At 47.1% G+C, this 22,081-nt stretch overlaps 1 protein-coding gene across 5 annotated transcripts in view; it reads right to left on the minus strand.

The window, feature by feature from the left end:
- Window positions 1–22,081, minus strand: part of Ptk2b (protein tyrosine kinase 2 beta) — a 119,239-nt gene that overhangs the window by 65,324 nt on the left and 31,834 nt on the right. The window contains exon 1 of one of the 5 annotated variants that reach the window (XM_021654581.2): window positions 5,735–5,757. The exons of 3 other annotated variants lie outside the window; for them this stretch is intronic. The gene's annotated coding sequence lies outside the window, so the exon portion shown is untranslated. Of the gene's footprint in view, window positions 1–3,434; window positions 3,456–5,734; window positions 5,758–22,081 lie in introns of those variants that run through there. One more of the 5 variants, XM_021654590.2, reaches the window with a different exon arrangement.

Here is a 22,081-nt window from a genome sequence, read left to right on the forward strand (position 1 = left end):
GCCCACGACTGCTCCACTTCCAGTCATGTAGAATGCAAAATTGGTGCTTGGCCTGGAGCCGTGGCCAACCAGAGCTTTGTTTGGGCGTTTGACTGAGATCTCTGCCTATCTTCTGGAGAGGTTAATGAACAAGCCAGATGATAAGCAGGGAAATTCACAAGTTTTCAAACAGCTCTGGCTGACCAGATGCCCGACCAGAAAGGATTCTTGGGGGTAAAATGGATCAGCCAATGCAGTACTTGCCTTGCATGCCTGAGGATTCCATTTTACTTCCCAGAACCCAATAGGGAAAAACAAAACAATCCGGATATGGTGGCATGGTCCCATGATCCTATTGCTGAGGAGGTAGCCAGGCAGACCAGGCTGGTATGCTCTAACTAGGATGTGGAGTTCCAACCAATGAGAGATTCTGTCTCAGAAAAAAAGGGTAGACCGAGCCTAAAAAATGATACCTGGGGTGGTCAAGTTTCCACTCCCACCTCCACAGGCAGGTGGACACACACACACAAACACACACACACACACGAATCCCAAAATCTTCACAGACTTTTGAGTCAAGGCAAGTTTAACTTCTGAAATAGGACAAATCCTTCTTACAGTTAAAAAAAAAAATTAAGCTGGGCATAGTCGCACACAGCTGTAATCCCAGCACTCAAGAAACAGAAGCAAGCTCAACAGATTATCAAGTTGGGACTATCCTGTGCTACATAAAATACCCTCCCATAAACCGATAAATAAGTGGAGTCTTCTCCTTGTGGGAGGGGAAGACTGGATTTAGCAGCTCTCTGGTTTAGAAACTTGGGTTAATGCTAAATGTAATGAAACTCACTGTTAGTCGAAGTAATGTGCCTATCAGAAGTCAGTGCGTAGTTGTACTAACTAGAAAACCCCCAAATTTGCCCCCCTGGATATAGCTAGGTCCTGCTTACCACAGGGCTTAAGGGTCTGTGCTCTAGGGTGAGGGACTCCCTGACCCAGGGTACAAGAGTCTAGATCCCTGAGGTCCAGGGGAGAAGTAAGAGTTGAGAAGACAAGTAAGGTGCTGGTTCCAGAAAGTTACAGGGCTGCATGTAAAAAAACGGACTCATTCCTTCAGCCAAGACTTACACAGTGACTGAAAGAAGGAGGAGAAGGGTCTTTATGGCATGCAGGCATCCTTCAGTGTCTGCAAGGAACTCATTCTCAGGCCTTACAGGTGTCAGCTTCTAAGGACAGTCCTGGCCCTCCTATAAATGACATGGCATTTCTGTCTAACCTATGCACATCGTCTGATAGATTCTAAATCCTCTCTAGGTGACTGTACTTAACCCAAGACCATTCATACACTTAATATGCAAATGATAATTTACCCTATTACTTTAGAAAAAATGATAATGAGTCTATAAATGTTCAGAACAAATAGAATTTTTCAATCTTGGGTTGGTAAATACTTAGATGAGGAGCTTTCTAGGCTACACATGGTTCCCTTTTTTATGTCTGTGCTCCCACTATTTTGCTGACGCCCCTCAAGGCAGATGTCTCTCCCACTCCGAGGATAAGGAAAACTGACTGAGCCAGGCACCCTAGACTCTCCTTTCTTAAGAGACAGATGAAAACTTAATTTCTCTTTTTAACCAACACACCTTGTCCATACACATCCTAACCTCCACTATGGGGTCTGCAGGTCTGGACTGTGTCTGTGTGTCGAAGCATAGCCCAGTCGCACATTGCTTTTTCTGACATGGCTCCCGGAATGCTGCTTAAACGAAAATTCCTCCCCCATAATTTCATCTGTTGCTAGCTATGCACCCCTGAAAGGAAGACAGGATTTCAGCAGAGTGAAGTGTGTAGTAAGATGAATCCACAGAATTTTATTGAAGGGGCCTTATGTGGTTCATATATTTAATAAACAAAAAAAGTGCTAATAAAAAGAAAACCCAAGTACTTAAAAAAAAAAGACGACTATAAAGATGGTAGTGAGTAGGGAGGGCAATGTCTACCCTCCCTACCCACTACCATCTTAAAAACAACAAAAACATCCTCTCAGACAAGCTTCCACCTGCCAGGCTCCAATCTGCCAGTCTGCAAACCCAGTCTACACTGAAGTTCTGCACTGTGTAAACACACACCCCAAACCTTCAAACAACATGCTGTCCCCATCTGTACCCTACAGCCATCAACCTTCATTCTAACGTGACTTGAATAAAACAACAATCCAGATGCCCTGTCAAGCAAACAAGATGCCACCTGTGTGCGAAAAGACTCAGGAAAGTAAAAATAGATGGAGAAACCCTCGTGGTTAAAACTGCTAATGAAAACAACTTTAAGAAACCAACTACAAACTCCTTCAAGGAGCCAAGAGAGCCAGAGGGAAAACCAAAGACACTTATGTTGATGGGTGGTAAGTTACTCAGAACTGGCTTTCTGGTGAGCAAGCTTTTTAAAATACCGCCTAGTTCACACCTGCTAACCTGGTGTGAGAAACGCAGCCCGTGTTCCAGTTTCATTTCTATCGCTTTCGCGTCACTGCCCGTCAAAGCCCAGGCAGGAACTCGAAGGCAGTGCTTGCTGTTCTGCAGAGCATTGCCTCCAAACAAGGGACTAACTTCAGTGCCAAAGAAGTGTGGCAGGAACCAACAGTGGAAGGTACTGCTGCTGGCTGGCAGGTAGGCTCACGCCCAGCCAGCCTCCTTATCTAGCCCAGCACCACCTGCCTGGGGAATGGTGCTGCCCATGGTGTTCTGAGCCCTCCTACATCAATTAGCAATTAAAGCCGTCCCCGGATATGACCCAAGCCCATCTGATCTGGGTGATTCCTCAAGTGAGATGCCCTTCCCCAGTCTTTCTAGGTTGTGTCCCGTTGACAATCAACACTAACCTGGACACACCATGGGGTCTAGGGTGAGGGAAGTGGATCGTTTGTGCGGGGATGTTCACTGCTGTGCTGTTTACCACAAGGGAGTGATAAGAATCATGACAAGAGTCTCAGAAGGAAATTTCAGCTATAGCAATAACATAGCGGTTGAACCATGATGAAAATACGAGAGTAGTAGTACATGAAAAGGTATATACAGAAATGTTAAGCCACAGAGAATGGAATTTGCATACTGAATTTGTAACTCCATGAAAACACACCCACATTTAGAATTTCATGCAGTTACACAATTTTAAGCTCTCTTGCTGCTATATTGGTTCAGTGTATTTAAAGACATGTACCATCTGTCCCACATGCATAAAGCTGTGCCTCTTCCCTGAGCCCCTTTTCTTACAGTCTGACCGCCTGTGTTCTCCACACAGACCACACAAAGACTGGCCAGTCTTCTTAGCACAAAGCCAGGCTAAGCAGCAAACAGCATCTCCAGGTCCAGTCTAAACTGAGGTTTGGGGTATTGTCAGTATTGTCAGGCAATTGATGCAGCCTGGCAAGGGAGACCAGGGACCATGGAAAGTCATACCGGAGTCTAAGCTACGTCCTGGGAGATTAGTCTCAGATCATGTCCCAGGCTTCTTTGCCATCCTGTGCCTTCTGTTCCCTCCAGCCTTGAGACGCTGAGCTCTCAGCCATCCCTTCTTTCTGTCGCTGTATGCTTCCTGAAAGAGTTATTTCTGAAAACAGCGCAGGTAACAGAATCTTTCCCTTCTACTCCCCCCCCCCCGGGCAAGCAGGAAATCCCACTGGGCTTGGCATTAGGAAATAGCAACCCAAAAGTACTCCCACGCACACACACGCACACACACATGCACACACAACACGTATAACCACCAGTCTCATGCATGGAAGCGCACACTGAGCAATTAACTACCCCACAAAGATCTCATGAAGATGGAGAGAAGGCCAGGATTTCAATGGAATGGGATTGACCCAGACTTTGGCTCTTTGCCACCAGATCCTGCAGAGACAGCAGTAAACAATCTTCTGGCCTTCCAGGGAGGAGGGCCCACCCCCAAACACACCCAGGGGCTCTGTATTCTAATAGTGAGATCAGTTCCCACTACCTCCATAATATACCCTTAAATAATGCCTGGGTCCTTCACGCTGTCCATGTACACACAGGTACCAATCACTAGGCCACATCTCTCCTGCTTTCACCCTAAACTCCTTAATGAAGACCTTTTGGGAGCGGGGCCCAGCCATGTGTATTTTTCCTTGATTGTCTAGTGATTGCTTAAAAAAAAAAAAAAACAATTGTTTTGAGACAGAGTTGCTGTGCTGTCCAAGCAGACCTCAAATGCTTAAGTACAAGTGGTCTTCCTTTTGACTGGCTGAAGGCATGCATCAGAGCTCTGACTCTTTTTAAGATTTTAATTGGAATTGTGTCCACCTAAGGTGGACAGTATGATATGTTATGGCAGAGCTGACCGACATATCCATCTCTTCACACAGCTACCACTTAGGGGACCCAGTGGGGGGACATATACTCCCATCAACTATCAAGTACAAGATACAAGGCTGACCACAGCTTGTTAGATCCCCCGAGCCTGTTCGTTCTGTATTGCTGACACTTTGTCTCCTGTGCCCAACACCTCCCTGTTTCCCAGCCCTTGACCTCCTAGGAAGGCACGGCCCTTATCTTCTTGGTGAGACTCGACTTTAGGAAACTAAGTGATGCATCCCTCTGTGGGATCCCAGAACACCAAGTTCCCGGTCCAAAGGCCTTCCTTGCCAGTGTGTTACTCATCAAGGCTGAGCTGTGACAGATCTCAGGCCTTCCTGGGTGTCTCACGCCCTCACTTCCGAGTGCCCTGGTCGTTTTCTCTTTTAGTGTCTTATTACTCAAGCCTTCTATTGAGAAATGGATACTAGAAGAGAAACAGGTAGTTTCTCTGGGGGAATTTTGGTCTTCTAAACCCTAGCTATGAGAATTCAAAGTAGAGAGGACCCAGATACCAACACAGAGCAAGCCCTCCCCTTCCCGAGTGAGCTCATCTAGAGCAGCTTCCTGGCTGCTCTTCCAGCTGCCAAAGGACTGTTCATTCCCTGGTTAGAAACTCAAATAAAAGGCCATGGAAAAACCCAGCTGGAAACCTCCATAGCATGAAAGGTAGCAAAGGAGGAGCCATGAAAGAAAATGGTCACATGGACCCAGAGCCAGGCAAAGGGAGTGGAGAGCCAAGTGGCCAGGGATGGGCAAGGGAAGAATCAATCTCCTAGTCCCTTGGGGACCACAATTTGAACAGCAAAGCCCTGTGAATGGGAGTTTGTGGAGAGAGAGAGAGAGAGAGAGAGAGAGAGAGAGAGAAAGAAAGACCAGCAATTTATCTGAAAACAGAAAGAAAAAGGAAGGGGAGGGGAGAAAAATGAAGGGGGGGGGGAGAAAGGAAGGAAGAAAAAGGAAACATAAAATGATAAGAAAACCAAGGTGTTTCCATTGTATTTCCATCCCAGCAGGACACAGAGCCTCATTCAGAGTCAGCTCTTGTCCACACCAGTGAGCTGACTCGGTTAAATTAATACAAGATCTCAAATTTACGTATAGTTTTGACACAAATGCATCTCCATGTTTACAGCTACAGTGTAAACTGAGAAGAAACGGAGCACTGAAGTCAGCTATTTGAGACAGGAGTTTTCCCTTCCCACGGTGGATTGGTTCAGCAGTGGATACTTCTCTGAGATTGTTTTGGCTACCTCTTAAGCTATATTGACCCAAATAGGAAAACAGTGAAGGTCCTGCCTCTACTTCCACCCTCTCCCAAGCTTTTCACACACCCCATGCAGCCATGCTAGCAGAAACAGAGGCAGAGTCCTGGGTTTTACCTCTAAAAACTGTGACTCCAGCTTCCCTGTGTGGAACGGAGGCTGCTGTGTTTGCTCTACAGGTTCATCGGCTCTCTTTCATTCAGGTTTCAGATCACAGGAAGTCAGAAAAAGAATAGCAACTCACTTCTCTATGGCACACCGCAGACTCGAGGCAGGAAGGACGTAGCAGAGGGCTCAGGGGACTGGTGCTGGCCACCTTCTCTGGCAGATAAGATGTGTGTGTGTGGTGGGGGGAAGGCACTCAGAAGTAAGTGTGAGGTTATGACCCTCGCCGGGAGCTCAGGGTCTTCAAAGGGACCACATTCCACTTCTCTCTTGATGATTGAGAACTTTCCAGTTCACACACACACACCAAAATTTTATACTCTGTAACCGCATTCAGTTGACATCCAGAGAGAGACCCCGATCGCTTGAGAAAGATAGCGCAACCCCCTCACCCTCGAGCCTGTGTCATATAAAACCCCAGAAGATTAGCTAAGAAGAATGATTTCCCAACAGCATCTTGGGTGTGAAGGTTCATGCTGCTTAGAGCAAAGTTCCTCAAGAAACTGAAAGCATCACTCCTCTCTAAGCTGTTTGTGGTAGTCCCAAGACCCCATTGTGAGGGTTCTAGCTTGGTGAAACAGAAGGGTGAGTTCCCTTGTCTGGACCTGAGGCTTTCCCAAGTAGACCCTGGGAGTTAAAATCACTGGCCACAAGGAAAGCCCTTTGTGGAAAGGGGAAATGACAGCTGAGGGGATAGAAAGTGAGAGGGAAGAAAATGATAAAGAAGAGGGGAGACCTTCTACAGGATGGCAGTCAGTCTTGTGACCTATTCAGAGGATGGCAGGTACTGGGGACACTGGTAGGGGCAAACAAGCAACTGTGTGGACAAACTTGACAGCGACGGAGGGATTGCCACTGGGAATCCCAGCTGGTCGTTTCTGGGGTTTTGGTTTTTGTTTTTAGGTTTTTGTTCCTCTATTTTTCAGAAGAGAGTAAAATTGAGGACAGAGACATTAACCTCTCAAAGACCCAAGCCAAGATCCCGGTTATAGAAAAAAAATTATTATTCATGAATAATACTCTCGTTCCCAGGAATAATTTCCTCTCCATTAAAGCTGCCCATAAGGCTATCGAAATCCCAGGGTACGCTGCTGTCTTGGGAAGTACGCCTCCTCTGGAGCATATCCTTTCAGGGTAATTCACTGGTATCAACCTTCCTGTGCTACAATCCTTCAATGCAGTTCCTCATGCTGCAGTGACCCCCAACCTTAAAATTATTTTTGTTGCTACTTCTAACTATAAATTTGCTACTGGTATGAACCATAATGTAAATGTCTGTGTTTTCTAATGGTCTTGGACAACCCCTGTGAAAGGGTTGTTTAACCTCCAAGGGGTCATAACCCATAGGCTGACAACCACTGCCTTAATGAATCACCCTCCCAATTCCTTAATTTGTCTCATCTTTCTGAACTCTTTCTCCAAAAGCACCAGGTAGATGCCTCCAATATGGACTATCAGTCATGGTTGTGATCATAGATCCTTCCTTTAAGCATCTCTGTAAACGTTTGGCGATAAGGGATCTTTCTTGTCCACAGCTCTTCCCTAGGACTTATTAAGGTTTCATCTGCCTTCAGATACTAGCTCTCCCTCTGGAAGTGTTGGCCATGACCCTCACTCTGTCTTTACAGTCTGTGGACTGCAGAACACAACATTGTGGGTGAAGTTCTGGTGTATTCACACATCCTTCCGTACCATGGTCACCTATACTAATCACCTACTACATTTCACTCCCAGCTCAAAAAAACTCTGTAGTAATCAAAATGAGCAAGGTTAAAACCAGGTATCATGAACAGGAACTTTGAAAGCCAGTCCTAGAAAGACAAGCCAGTGGTCCTGCCATATTTTCTGCATGTGAAGCTGACCAGCAGGTCCCTCCTCTCTGGGTTTATGTCTTGGATACTTAGAATTTCAGAGCATAATAGTCCCTGAGGGTCATACAACCTTCCCCATGGCCTGGTAGCTCATCCATTGGCTCCTGTGTGATACCGAGTTCATTCTGAATTCTGTTCCCTGCTCATTCTCAGGTAAGGTGACAACCCCAACTCTTTTTACCTCCACAGCACTGGATGAGCAGGTTCCCCTCCCACTCTTGGGTTCTATTCTCAGCTGTCAACATTGTCATCACTTGTCAAGTGTCTCGTTGCATGGCTGAGTGCCAGGTAAGGAAAGGAAGAATCTAGAACACAGGCTGCCCTGTTCACTGCCTATCCCACAGCCCTTCTGGCAACAAACAGGTAATATGGATAGAACGTTAAGCCAAACATGAATGGACACTGTGAAACTCTTGGGTACCGCGAGGTTCACTGGCACAGGTGCATGGCACGAGGAGGGAGGGCCTGCTGAAGGAGAAGCCTGTGGAACAGAAGAAAGAGGACAGCTCCAGAAGAGAGGATGCCTGGGTTCTAGCTTTCAGTCCTCAACCCTTAAACAGCTAATAATTTCCAATGCTCCTTTATTTGCCTGCTCCTGCCCTCCTCTGCCTCTGTGATGCAGTGGTAACAATTTGGGCTTGGACCATCCCTGACTAAATCAGAACACTGCACAATTCAGCACTAGAAGGGGTCTCAGAGTACCTACAGGTTGATACAACCTCAGGACTGTGTCACAGCAGGACATCATGTGACCTCTCAAAGGATACAGACACAAGAACATCCAAAGCCAGCTGGAACAGGCATGAACCAAACAACTGCTAACTGCTTCGTCTTGCAGAATCCACGGTCCCCATCACACACCTAATGCCATGACACATGCTAGAATCTCATATAAGGACATGGAGTGGGAGTAAACGCTATTCAGAAAATAATTCCCCACCCGTTCCTGAGTTTCCTACCTTTGCTCTGCCTTTAGTCATGCCCGCCGCCTCCCCGTGAATATTTCTTCCTTTCTTATGAATAATGCTCCTTCCATTAAAGTTTGTACACCAGACCCTGTCCAGAAACCCAGGGTTTGCACCTCTCTGGGGAAGCTGCCCTCCCCATTTAAGCTTGTACCTTCAATCTATAATGACATCTCTTCCCCGCTCCTTCCTTTGTCTGGTCTCTGAATTCTTTCTCTTTAAACACTGGGTAGAGGGGTCAATCTGGTCTCTCTGTTTCTGAGACCTCCCCAGCCTTCACTGGCTGGCCTCACTAAAGCATCTTTAACGGGAGTGATGACACAGCTATTTGAGTGTGCCTGAGTGACAGTCTGTAGGCTGATGGCAGAGAGGGAAATATAACTGCCCAGCACTTGGTCCAGACCAAACTTGGGACCATACTGAAGTTTCCTCATCCCAAGCAGCAGCCCAGCTCTGACATCTTGGGTCTTGGCTGAGTTTAGGGTTGGCAGGGACCTCGGTAGTGCTACCATCTTCCGGCTGTCCCAGAGAACTGTCTATGTTGCTGCTGGAAGCATTTCTGAGCTTATGTTCTCCAATGTTTAAGGACTGTTATAGACAGAGATGGTAGGCATGTTTCATCTGGCTTATCCAACCCCAAGGTACATGGGTAAAGCATTGAGTTATAGGCTCTGCTCTACAATTAACCATTATTTTGTTGTTGTTGAGATGGGATCTTAAACAACCCAGGCTAGCCTCTAATTTATTATGTAGCAAAAAAAATGACCTTGGACTTATGAATGAGAATTTCTGAAAAAAAAAAAAAAAAAAAAGAATTCCTGAAATGTGGCTGAATCTACAAAGGCTAATTAACTCTTCAAACACCATGGATCATTTGGAATATTGCAACCCCAGAGCTTAATTACAAATTCTCTTTGGCTATCTTTAGCCCCACAAGGAGCCAGACCCCGCCTCTGTGTCAGACCTAATATCCTGACGAACAGATGTATTTGGGATGTATTAACAAAACTCTATTCTTCCACCAATGGAAGGGCTAAGAACCAGATACCATCCCTGGCCTATAGCTGAGGTTCTCTCCTCTTGAAGTAAGCCATCTCCTTGATGTATTTTTAAAATGCCTTGATTTATAACTTTGTTCTAATACCACAAAAACTCCATGAAGCTGCTTCCACCTTGGGACACTGTATTTGGGGAGACCTAAACCTATGTTTGTGGGAACATTCACTCCTATTTTGGCTTCAGAATAAACTACCCTTTGTCACCTTTGAGCTTGGAGCTGTCTTCCCCCCTGCCCCCCTTCACTTATGTTCTGCCTGCTTCCAGTTCTCAAGTTCTGGACCGCAAGCACACAATGTCCTGTTTTCATGATGCTAGGAAATGAAACCAGAGCTTCATTTGCTAGGTAAGCACTCTCACAAAGGAGCTACACACATCCCGACCAACCATGAGACTCAGATAAAGGTGGCTCAACTCTTTGCGTTGAAGTGCCCTCTGTACAAAGAGGGAGTAAGACAGGAATCTTGGGTCCCTTCTGGTTCCATTTACAGAACCTCTGAGATAGAAGAAAACAAGTCAACTAGCCTGACTTGTTTTTCCTAGGGCGCTTGGGGCAGTTGATCTTTTCAGTCCTCAGAGCATAAGTTGCTTATGTGCTCTTGTCAGGCCATGAACTTGATGCTCTGATACTTGGGCTTTTGTCAAGCCCTTAAGGGATGGGCTTCTGGGGTCAGCCAGATGCCCAAAGCATACTTTTCACATGCAAAACAACCTCGTGGAGCCTAAGCTCCAACTACCTTTTCTAAGGAACTCTCAGATCCTGAACTGATCCCTATCTGCCCTACATACCCTTGGGCCAAAGACCAGGATACCAAGGAAAGGCCTGACTCCTTAAAGGCTGCGGAAATTATTCACAGCAGCCAATCCTGAGCTTGTTCACTTAATTTTCTCAGTTCCCGCGGACCTATGAGAACAAATGTCTTCCTTCGTCACAGTCATTTATTCACCAGTATAAACTGTCACACCAAATTCAAACACATCAAAATGGGCCCACCACCGTCTAACCTCCAGATTTAAATCACGTCATCTTTAGAGCTCCAAATCCCTTACGGCCTGAGTCACATGTGCTATGCAAAAGGTTCGGTTGCCTTTGTGTGAAAAGCATTTACAATGCCAAATCAAAAACCTGCAGTCTAAGAATGGGGTCTCTGCGCCCCTGGAAGCCCCCAACCTAGAGCTCACTGCCTTGTGAACCTTTGAACAGTTTCCCCTGGATAACCTTCCTTGTGGAAGGTGGCTGTCCCTGCATGGGACTGTATGGCCCAATAGCAACATATTAGAATTGCCTCAAACCCTCTTCAGTGGGCTACCCCTCCAGCTTTGTAGAAGTAGAAGTCCTAGGCTTTCTGGAGAATTTCTTTCTTTGACCTGCACATGTCTGTTTTGCACGCTGTGCTCAGAAATAGAGCAATGTTATTTTTGTCACTCAGTGGTTCTAGAAGAGTCTACCCGGAGGCCCATCTCTCTAGGCCTTACCTTCTAAAAGAATAAGGAGAAAGGACCTCTTCTAGTAGTTTCTCTTGAGAGCTTTAATAACAGTAATAAGGAATAATATGTGAGATAGTAAATGTTGGCACAAGTTTAGAAAACATTGCAAGCACCCGGGGCAGGGGGGTGTACTGCTGGACCTTTCTATATGGTTGGCCATAGTCAGGTCCCTCCAGCTGTTTGAGTACCCCCTAGATGGACAGGACAGTTTTCCTACCAAGACCCTACAGGACTTGGTGGTGCCTGGGGTGGGGTCACTTTAGACAGCAACTGGTCAGAGAAGCTTAAGAGGGGTTGCCAGAGCATTACTACCAGAGGCCAAGGCAACAGGACAGCAGTCTACAGACTAGAGGAGCCAGCCTGGGTTCAAACTCTGTGTGTTATCTTCCACATATGAAGACATCTGCCCGATATAAGGTTTTCCTGAGAAAGTACAAATAAGATTTTTAATGGGAACTGTTTTAAATGTTGGCAAAAATGGACAACCATAAAGTGATAAAAGCATGGCCCTTGTATTAGCTCAAGCTCTACGATTCCCTGCCTGGACCGCAGGCAGGGTTCCCTCCCCTGCAGGATCAGGTAGCTGTCCAGGACAGCCCAGAGGTCTCCCACTGTCCTCAAAGTCATTCTCAGCTACTACCTCCCTGACCATTGTTCCTCATGATGATTTTTTTTTTTCAGTTTGACTAGGCCAGCCATGAGGTATCAGACATCTAGTTAAACCTCACTCTGAGAGGATCTCCCAGTCCGTTTCTGGATGGAATCAGTATTTGAATGGTTAACTGTATAAAGCAGATCACCCTCTTCAAGGTGGATAGGCCCCGTGCGAGAAGTTGAAGAACTGAAGAACAAAACACTGAATCTTTCCAGGGTAAGGGAGAATTCCCCTGCCAGAAGACCTCCCAGATGGGACTCGGGATATTCTGTCTTTTAAAACAAACTAAAGCATGGGTTCTCCCCTTGGTCTTAAGCCAGTTTTTAGACTGGAGCTTACCCACCAGCCCTCCAAGGCCTCCAGCTTACTAACTGTAGAGCTGGGGTCTTATCAGCCTCTAGAATCATGTTGTCCAACTCTTCACACTAAATCTCTTTCTATACTTCCTTTTGGTCTCTTCCCCCAGGAAACCCCAACTCATAAAAAATCTCCACAAAATGAGGAGCAGAATGATTTAACCAGATGAAAACATGCTTTCTAAAAAGGTGGTTCATTTTTGCCATATTTCTAATGGTGAATGAAAGAACAGCCATCACCAAGCATTTCCTATGGCATTAAGCAAACTTTCTTGTAGAATATACATAACACTCCATCTCCTAGCAGAGTGCCCAGGCAACTCAGTACAGGTGCCATGTCAGCCTTTCCCAAACTATGTCCGTTCCTGCATTATGCTTGGTACAGAGTAGGCTCACTAAATGCTGTGGTAAATTAAAGAGTGAGGAATTCCTCGGTAGAGATACTGTTCATATTCTCCAATAATAGGTGGAGAAATAGACTCAAAGAGAGACTAAAGAACCAGCCCAAAGTCACCAGGCTAAGACAGGGGAAATGATATATACTTCCAAGATAAGTTGAGTTCAAAACCCACATTCTCAACCCTGGCTGTATGGCCAGAAGAGTCAGGCCCGTCTCCAGGATGTGGTGTTGGCATTCACACCTCAGCTACTGGGAAGGGTACTTACAATGTCCCTCACAGCTCAGCAAGGTGGACCATACTCCACACTGACAGCTGTGCCACTTAGCTGCCCCCTGAGATTTCTATAGACTAATGTAGAAACTTAGCCAAGAACGGGTCCATTTCCAAGCCAAGCATCTTACCGCCCCCAGCTCTTTCTTTGGAGATGGCTTCAGGAAGTAGAAAAGCACTGTGGACCTGGCTCCCTAAGCTGAGAAGTGAGACCACAGAGCAGATGAGGCTGAGCACTCCTGGCCTTGGGCAGGTGGCAGGTTTTGACATCCTGTCGCCATTTCTCAGGATTATCATATGCTGAGATTCTAGAAGTCTCCCAAGAACACCCCCCCCAAGGGCTGAGCTATACAGCTGGCATCAGCTGAGAGGCAGGGGTTGAATGCAGTTGAGCACACCTCAGCAGAAGAGAGAAAAGGAGGAAGCAAGGGCTTGTGACCAAGGGTGATCCAGAGGCTTGCATGATCTCCATGCCTTGTCAAACCCGCTTGCCATGGGAGGCACACAAGGGGATACAGTATAACTTGGCCTCAAATGAGGCCACATGCCATTCTGCTTTTTTGCCCTTTAGTAATCATGCTTAATGGGTATTTATAAAGCATCGGACTGGGTGCCTTACCGTGGGGACCACCTCACGTCATGTTCTCATTGGTCAATAGCTATGCCCTCAGATTTACCTTCTGTCCCCTGCAGCCCTAGCTCATTTCCAAGGATTTCAATATAGCACAGCTTTGGGATAAGGGTGGTGTTAGGTTGGAGAAAAGCTGTGTGGTCAGAGTGTTAGGGATCTACATCACAGCAATCCCCAGAGAAGATGTCATCTTAGTTGTGTTATCTCAAAAGAGGAAGGTGACCAGCTCCTGTATCCTTTGTTGAGAAAGACAAAGACACACATGCTGAGTGTCTTAGTTAGGATTTCATTGCTGTGAAGAGACACCATGACCACGGCAACTCTTATAAAGGAAAACATACAGTCGGGGCTGGCTTACAGTTTCAGAGGTTTAGTCTGTTATCATCATGGTGGAGAGCATGGCTGCATGCTGACAGAGCAGGCAGATGTGGTTCTGGAGAAAGATCTGTGAGTTCTGCATCTTGATCTGAAGGTTACAGAAGGAGACTGTGTGCCACACTAGGTGTATCTTGAGCATATATGACATCAAAAGCCCACCTGCACAATGACACACTTTTTCCAACAAGGCCATACCTACTCCAACAAGGCCACGCCTCCTAATAGTGCCACTCCCTATGGCCAAGCATTCCAAACACATGAGTCTATGGGGGCCATTCCTACCAAACCACTACACTGAGTATTTCCAGTCTGAAAATCCAAAGCCTGTGATACTCAACTGATAGAATATTTTTGGCACAATGACACTTAGATGGAAAATCCCATGTCTGTGCCATCTCAATAGGCACACTAAAACATTGTATGAAACCACCCTGTGGTTATTCATATGAGTTGTGCATGAGAAATAAATGTTTAGACATGACATGGGGCCTGTCTTCAAGATATCTCATCATTTCTGTGTAAATATTCCAAAATCCAAAATACTGCAAAATCCAAGGTATTTCTGCTTCCAAACATTTTAGATAAGGGATATTCAACCTTCATATGAACTCTGTGACCCTCTACAGTTTGTAACTTGTAGAGACCCTGAGTTCAGCACAGACTTGGCCAGAGCACAGGAAGCCCAACATTGCCTATGACAGGAGCCTGTGCTTATAGGAGATCCACTGCTGGAGCTGTAGAGGAAGAGGCCCCAGGGAAAGAGACCCTTCCATGAGAATAGGAACTTGCAGAACACTGGGGACTGCGTGAGTCTAAAGAGATGGTTTCTTTCTCCTTTTATCCCCATATCACAGCTCTATTTATTCTGAGAAGCACCCAGCTGTAGCTCCAAAATAGACTTGCTGAAAAACGCCTCTAATGATAGAGGAGGCTTCTGCAGGATCCCAGCTCGAAACAGCCCTCTGCACGGGGCAGGATCACCACAAAAACTGCAGAAGGGGACACTTCTGGGCATTCTCTGCCATTCCCAACTCTTATCCAAGGTAGTCCTGGTTCCTCTTTCAGGATTACAGGGATTTACAGGATTACAGGACTGCCCCAGGGAGATTGGCCATCTCTTTGCTGACAGGGCTCCCAAGGACACATGGGGCAGGTAGAATTTGTAGCAGACAAGGATCTGGGTGTTAAAAAGAACTCTTTCAAGTTAGTTAGGCAAAGACAGAGCCATCACAAGAACAGGGAGCCTCGGATCTTGAGACTGGACATGGCTGCTGGATTCTGCTACATGTATAGGAGACAAACTAGATCAACACAAAACCCAGGACTTGGGCATTAACCCTTACCCTCATCCTGGGGGACAAACTGAAGAAGTTGAGGTGCTGACGGTTGAGTCTGTTCTCAAAATATCAAACCAGTTCTTAGGTCTGGCATAGAACGGGTGCCAGGACATCTTCTAGGCTGTGACTTGTGCCATTCAGGATCAAAGAACCATGATTCATTTCTCTGGGTTTCAGACTTCCTGTCGATCACAGGAAGTGGATGGAGGTCCTGCCCCCATTCAACATGAAGCTGAGGTGGACTGCAGCATGTCTGGGGAAGAAGGCAGCTGACAGGACTGACTGAAGGCCTCTTAGGTCTCAGTGTGGATGGATCTGAAGGCCTCTTGGGTCTCGGCACGGATGGGAACACTCCACGTAAGAGATACAGTCAGCTGAGTGGTGTCTGGATCCTTCCTCATGCCTGCTAGTGTGACAACCCTTATTGTCCCCTATCTCTATCCTCTGAGGACAGTTGATGTGGCTGAAAGGTAAATTACCAACAAGCCCTGAGCAACAAGTCTGCATTGCCAGGTCTTTTCTCAGGTTTTCCTGATGTGCACATCTTGTCTTCTAGGAGGAAGAACAGCCAGGAGTAACAATAGCCTTGGATGATGAGCATCCAGTGGGCACATTGAATGTTTCAGTCATACATACAAATTTCTAAACAAACCGGAGATGTCGGTCCTGCCTCTTCATGCCTCCGCCGTGTTGCCTCTAGAGAAACTGAGGTGTGGGGAGATTGAAATAACTCAATATCGTAGAGCTAAAAAAGAAAAGACAGATCTGGGCTTTCCGCTTTTATCTGCTATGCCACACCCCTACTCTGGCCAAATGTTTGAGCAATGTATTTTGTTAGGAAAGGAAGGAGGGCTTGGGCAGGTCCTTGTTCTCACTTTAAAAGAAAAATCCTATAGAAAAGATACCAAGGTTAAATTACATGTTATGGGTCTCCCTGTCTCCAGCCTTTCTCAGCTATACTGGGAATACACTGCTAGGATTGTGATTACCAAAAACTTAACAGACAGCCTGAGTACCCACGCAGTGGGAGAACAAGGGAAAGGATACAAATGCTACAATCCAGGGAGGAATCAGGAACTTAGGCAGATTTGGAGAGAGGAACATAAACACTAAATAATGCCAGTGTGGTTTATGCAAGAGAGGTACAAATGCAATTACATACAGTGAGCAATGCAAGCAAAGGGGCTGATTTTATCTCAAGGGAAGGGTGGGGCCTGAGCTGGAGCTTTAAGGTTTGTGAAGAAGATGTGAATGAGAAGGTTACCAGTGAATGGCAAGAAAATCTGGGGTCAGTTACAGGGTTCAGAAGTAGCCCCAAGATTTACAAAAGTGGCTGAACCCATAGTTGGTCAGGGGATAGGTTCATAAGAACAGACCCTGAGGTTGACAATTTGGTGGCCAGTTCACTGATTTTCGGCAAGCTTAACTTCATCCAGGATACAGACAACACCACAGATAAAGAAGGAGTGGGCGAAGGGAGTTACTCCAAGGCAGAATCTAAAGCACCCACAGCCAACTGGAAGAGCTGATGCTGTCTCCACCAACCAATGGAGGGAATAGTGGGGAGCTTCATGGAGTCTGGGGAGAGGCTGGGCTGGAATCTGTCTGGGCATGGGGCCATCGTGGGAGAGCAGAGAAAGAGAAAGTCACTAACACTTGTTTCTCAACAGCTGGAGAATTTGCGGTAACATTCTGTCTAGGGCAGAATAGAGTCTCACCAGCCCGTATCCCATGTCTCAGCAAATACAAGCCTCCTTAGTGCAAAGCCACCTCAGATGCCATTTTTGCCCGAGAACTTCCTCCAGGCCCCCAGTAGGATGAGCTCTCTACTTCCATGTCACTTCTTGTTCACTATAAATTTGTTATGTTTCCTTTCCTGACTGCAAGTTCTTGTGCATGCCTGAGCGTGTGAGCGTGCTTGCACATGTGTTGAACATGTCTGCGGAGGCCAGAGGTCTACCTTGGGTGTTGTTCCTCGGGAGCCAGCCACATTCATTTATTTGGTTGGTTGGCTTTGGAGATAGAGTCGTTCATAGGTCCGGAGCTCTCCTAGCAGGCAAGGTTGGCTGGAGAGCACACCATCATGATCCATCTGTCTCCACTTCCCCAGTGCTAAGACTGCAGGCACACACTGCCAAGTCCAGCTCTTCTGGTACAAGCTCTGGAGATCAAATTCTGGTTCTCATGCTTGCACAGTAGCACTTTACCAACAGAGCTATTTCCCCAGCTCTGGCCCACAGGCTTTTTGTAAGCTAAGCAAAGGATGGAACACCCCTTTCCTGAAGTTGTATTTAGAATAGGATCTGGACTATTCTAAATACAAGGAGAAGGCCATCATCCACCCAGGAGTGTGGTACCAAATAGCCCAATCCATTCCTGAGACATCCTCTGAAGATGCATAGCCCTTCTCTAATCAGCTCTTGGTGGCACCTCGTACCAAGGGCAGAAAGGTCTTGGGGCAAGCTCTAGCTCTACCCCTTCTTAACCATGTCACGCGTGCATTGCCAACTGTCCTGGTTCTCAGCTTCCGACCCAGTGACACAAACACGATAGTGCAGATGTTGCAGGATTTAATAAGAATGCAAAGCCGGGTTGGTTGTGTGGGGGTTGGGGGTATGTGAAAAGCCAGGCCCGGGGCTCTTTTGGCAGGATGCAGACACCCAACCAATGGATGCTCTGCAAGCACAAGCCTGTTGGGGGCAAGAGGCCAGGCACTCTAATCAGTCCTGCGGGGACCAGTCTGTTTCCTCACTTCCTCCTCTGCAGCTCTAGAGAGAAAAATTGGAACTCATAAGCCTGGGGGTGGTAAAATGACCCATAAGAGTTCACACACACACACACACACACACACACACACACACACACACACCAAAGACACTGAGTACCTGGAATCCACTCGGTTCAGGGCAGATAATTCTGGAGTAACAGCCAAGAGTCATCATATAGCCCATTACCAGATGCAGGCCCAGGGGATACAGTAGCCTCTATCACTCAAAGGACAAGGTCTGGGCAGAGTAGGGATTGGCTACAAAAGCACGCAGAGATGAAAGAGACCAGGATGGACTCTGATCCAAGCTACAAAGGGTCTCAACAAAAGAAACTGTACAGGTCATAGGAGCAACACCCTTGTTGTAAACTCTTAGAGATAAGACGCTTGTTACTTCATCTTTGCAGCCTGCCCCATTGCTTGAGGAATGAAAAAGGCTTCCTTAGAAAGTTCAAGGGCACAGCTAGAGAGCTGGCTCAATGGGTAAAGTACTTGTTTTATGAGGACCCGAGTCCAGCACCCCAGAACCCATGTAAAAAATGGGCACAGCAGCATGCCCCTCAATGTCAGTGCTGTGTGTAGGTGATGGGAAGATTCCTGGAGCTCACTGGCCAGCCAATAAGGCAAGGCTGGGCCCAGTGAGAGATGATCTCCCAAAGAATAAAGTAGAGAGCAGTTGAAGAAAACACCATATGCTGAGGCCTGTGCATGTATGCACACATACACATATGCACACAAAACAAACATCATAGGAAAGAAGGAAGGAAGGAAGGAAGGAAGGAAGGAAGGAAGGAAGGAAGGAAGGAAGGGAGGGAGGGAGGAAGGGAGGAAGAAAGAAGGAAGGAAGGAAGGAAAGAAAGGAAGGAAGGAAGGAAGGAAGGAAGGAAGGAAGGAAGGAAGGAAGGAAGGAAGGAAGGAAGGGAGGGAGGGAGGAAGGGAGGAAGAAAGAAGGAAGGAAGGAAGGAAAGAAAGGAAGGAAGGAAGGAAGGAAGGAAGGAAGGAAGGAAGGAAGGAAGGAAGGAAGGAAGGTGAAGAAAAGGGGGAAGGAAGGGAGAAAGAAAAAAGAGAGGAAAAAAGAAATAAGAAGGAAGGAAAGGGAAAAGAGGAGAAGAGAAGGGAAAGGAAGGGAAGGGAAGGGGAGGGAAGGGGAGGGGAGGGGAGGGGAGGGAAGGGAAGGGAAGGGAAGAGAAGGCTCAAGTGTATTTTCTGTCACTTCTTGTGTCTGGCTTAAGGATGCAGTGGAGCAGATCACATCTCGCCAGCACTTATTGACCCTTCTTATGGTTGAATAACAGCTATGGCTCCTTCAGCTCCCTCTACCTACAAAGGCCAACTCCTTCAAGGGAATCTCACAAGACGGTGTCCTCAGGCCTTTTTCTTCATCTCTCATTCCCCGAGAGCTTTCCAGTTGGCTCAGAAGGCTCCGTCATCATCAGCCCCAAGACCACAGGCCACGGCCTGACAGAGTGAGCTGGCCCTCCTGTGGCCCCTTTTTTAGTGAGGTTAGGCTCTTCCCAGTTTTCCCTGAGCAGAACAGGAGCCGACCCACCGGGGGAGCCAGTACCGTGAAAATTCTCAGCCTGCTCTGGCCACACAGTTGTCTCAGGAATGCTTTGCCACAGACAATGTCTCAGGAATGTGACAAGGAAATAGGAGCTGAACTTCCCTTCTACCAAGCGGTTCTAGACCTCTTCTCTCTGAGGAGGGCTCTCAGCTTATCAACACCCTCTCATCCTGGGAAGGTCCGCTGACAGAAGATCAGCCGGCCTTGTCTCTTCAGGCCAGTCTTCTGCAAGAGGGGAACCGGGTCTCAGAGAAGCATGGTGAGGATGGGAACCAGTGCTCGAAGACAGGTATAAGCGGGGGGTTCATTTACTAAAGGAAGGGGGTGGGCATGGCAGAATGAGAGGAAGAAGCCCTCCCCCCAACAGCTTATGAAGGGTGTCTATGGCAAGCATCCAAGCCCCATAAGGGTGTTTGTGGGGGTGGAAAATAGTGCAACCTTGGGTCTCCTCAGAGTAAGGAAATGACACACACCTGCTCCACTGACAGGAGCTACTTGTGACTCACACCCCGGAAGTAGAGAGGGAGCCCGTTAGCCCAAGGGAAAAGGTAGGCCCAGGAGGTGCAGGCGGAGGTCTGACTTCAACTTGGCCCTGCCTTCAGAGTGTCAAATGGGTCAGCAGAGTCATCAGAGGGTGAGGGTGAGACCTGGCTTTGTACCAGCTTGCCAGTGACTTGCCAGTGATGTGTATCAATAAAAAGAAGTCTCAAGTGAGACTCAGGCTGCTCTTCCTGCCACGATGGAGACCCAGACTGTCCCTTCATATCATGAAAATTGCACATTCTTGACAAAACTGAGCTGAGGCGGTGGCAAAAATGGATTTAAGGGTGAGAAAAATTCCAAAGTAGGGTGTTTAGATCACACTGTGTGTGCACTCACGCAGGCCTATGTGCCCTTCAATGGGGTACAGAAGCCCAATTGGTGTCACTGGTAGCATTGAAAACATGGGTCTACTTAGCATCTCTAAGCATCACCTAGGGAGACAGGCAGACCATCTCAGATGCAGTAGCAAAAGCCCTTCCAGTGCCCTTGGATATATAACCTTCCAATGCCACAGTAAAAGCACATGGGGTATATGAGACCCCACTCGGTGGCTTCAGTCTTGGGATTGAGGAGACCCAGAGTTGTGCCTTCCCCAGTTCAGAACTCTCTGGACCAACAGGGTCTTTGTCGTTGTATTGTAGTTGTTGTGTGAGGCAGAATCTTATGTAGCCCAGGCTGGCTTCCAACTCACTATGTAGCTGAGGGTGATTTTGAACTCCTGATCTTCCTACTTCAGTCTACAAAGTGCTGGGATTACAGATGCGGGCCACCACACCTGGCTAGGACCATCAAGTTTTATTTAGAGAAGAGCTGAAGAGTCTTCCTCCTAGCTACCATCCACGTGAGGGAGGATCCCTAAATCTAGATCAGAGGGCAGGAGGAAGGCAGTTTTAGCTCCTCACACTCCATCTCACTCATCCAAATACATCAGTGGTAGTGGAGATTCCTCCTTCTCCTTCCCCTCTTCTTCCTCCTCCTCCCTTTCTTCTCTCTCTTCTTCTCTCCTCTTTTTCCTCCTCCACCTCATCTTTCTCCTTTCCTCTCTTCCTCTGCACCCCCTTCTAAGTATCTATGGTGTCACTGGAGAGTTCACAGCATTTTGGAGCATTATCTTGGGGGAATCCCTGCTGTAATGACCTGGGCTCCTGCTGCCCTATCAGGTAGCATGTCAGCTCGGGTCCTATAGGCCTCTGATGGGACTGGGATTTCCTGAGAGCATCCTTTGCCTTCCATAACAGCTTTGCCAGTGAATTCGTGTGTATTCCTTACAGGTCCTGTGAGCCCTGCTGGGTATGAAGAGCTGGGAGGGCAGGGAGCCCTGAATAGAGTGAATTCATTGACATATACTGCCTGGATTAACGAAAGAGAGGCATGTATGATCCTCAGTACTCTAGTGAAGGGACTTGAACATCCTTTCCTCATCCCCCAAACCAGAAGTCTCCATTACACCCGAGTGGAGACTCCCAGGAGTCAGAAGTCAAAGGACTCAAAAAGTCAGAGCAGTTGGGAGGGTCACAGGGAGCCAGAGGACTCGATAGAGGAGAAGGAGAAGAAAGAGGGGCAGAGGGACACAACAGTAGAGTGTTTGTGTAAGGCGAAAAGTCCCTCAAACTACATTAATAGTGTTTCTGCATTATTCAAATAGAGGGAGGGCACACGAAGTTCAAGATAATAATCTTAAGGACTAAACAGGAGAGCGAGGATACTTATGGTCCCACTGGAACACCAGGTGACAATAGTTTAGGGACAGCTCGTCATAAACACCTCCTGCTTTGAGGGGGAAACTGTAAGACTGTTGAATCCAAGTACATGTCAAAAGTTACAAAGACCGTAAGGACATTAGAACTCCAACAGACACAACTGACTCAATGAAAGGTCACGGTATGGGAAAAGCGAACACGAAGTTTGGCTAACATAATATAAAATGACGTCATAGAAATATGTTAAGTAGGGGCGGGACAGATTGCTCAGTGGTTAAGAGCACCTGTCGCTCTTACAGAGGACCTAGGTCCCAGCA

The sequence above is a fragment of the Meriones unguiculatus genome, chromosome 9, assembly GCF_030254825.1.
Source record: "Meriones unguiculatus strain TT.TT164.6M chromosome 9, Bangor_MerUng_6.1, whole genome shotgun sequence".
Lineage (NCBI taxonomy): Eukaryota > Metazoa > Chordata > Mammalia > Rodentia > Muridae > Meriones > Meriones unguiculatus.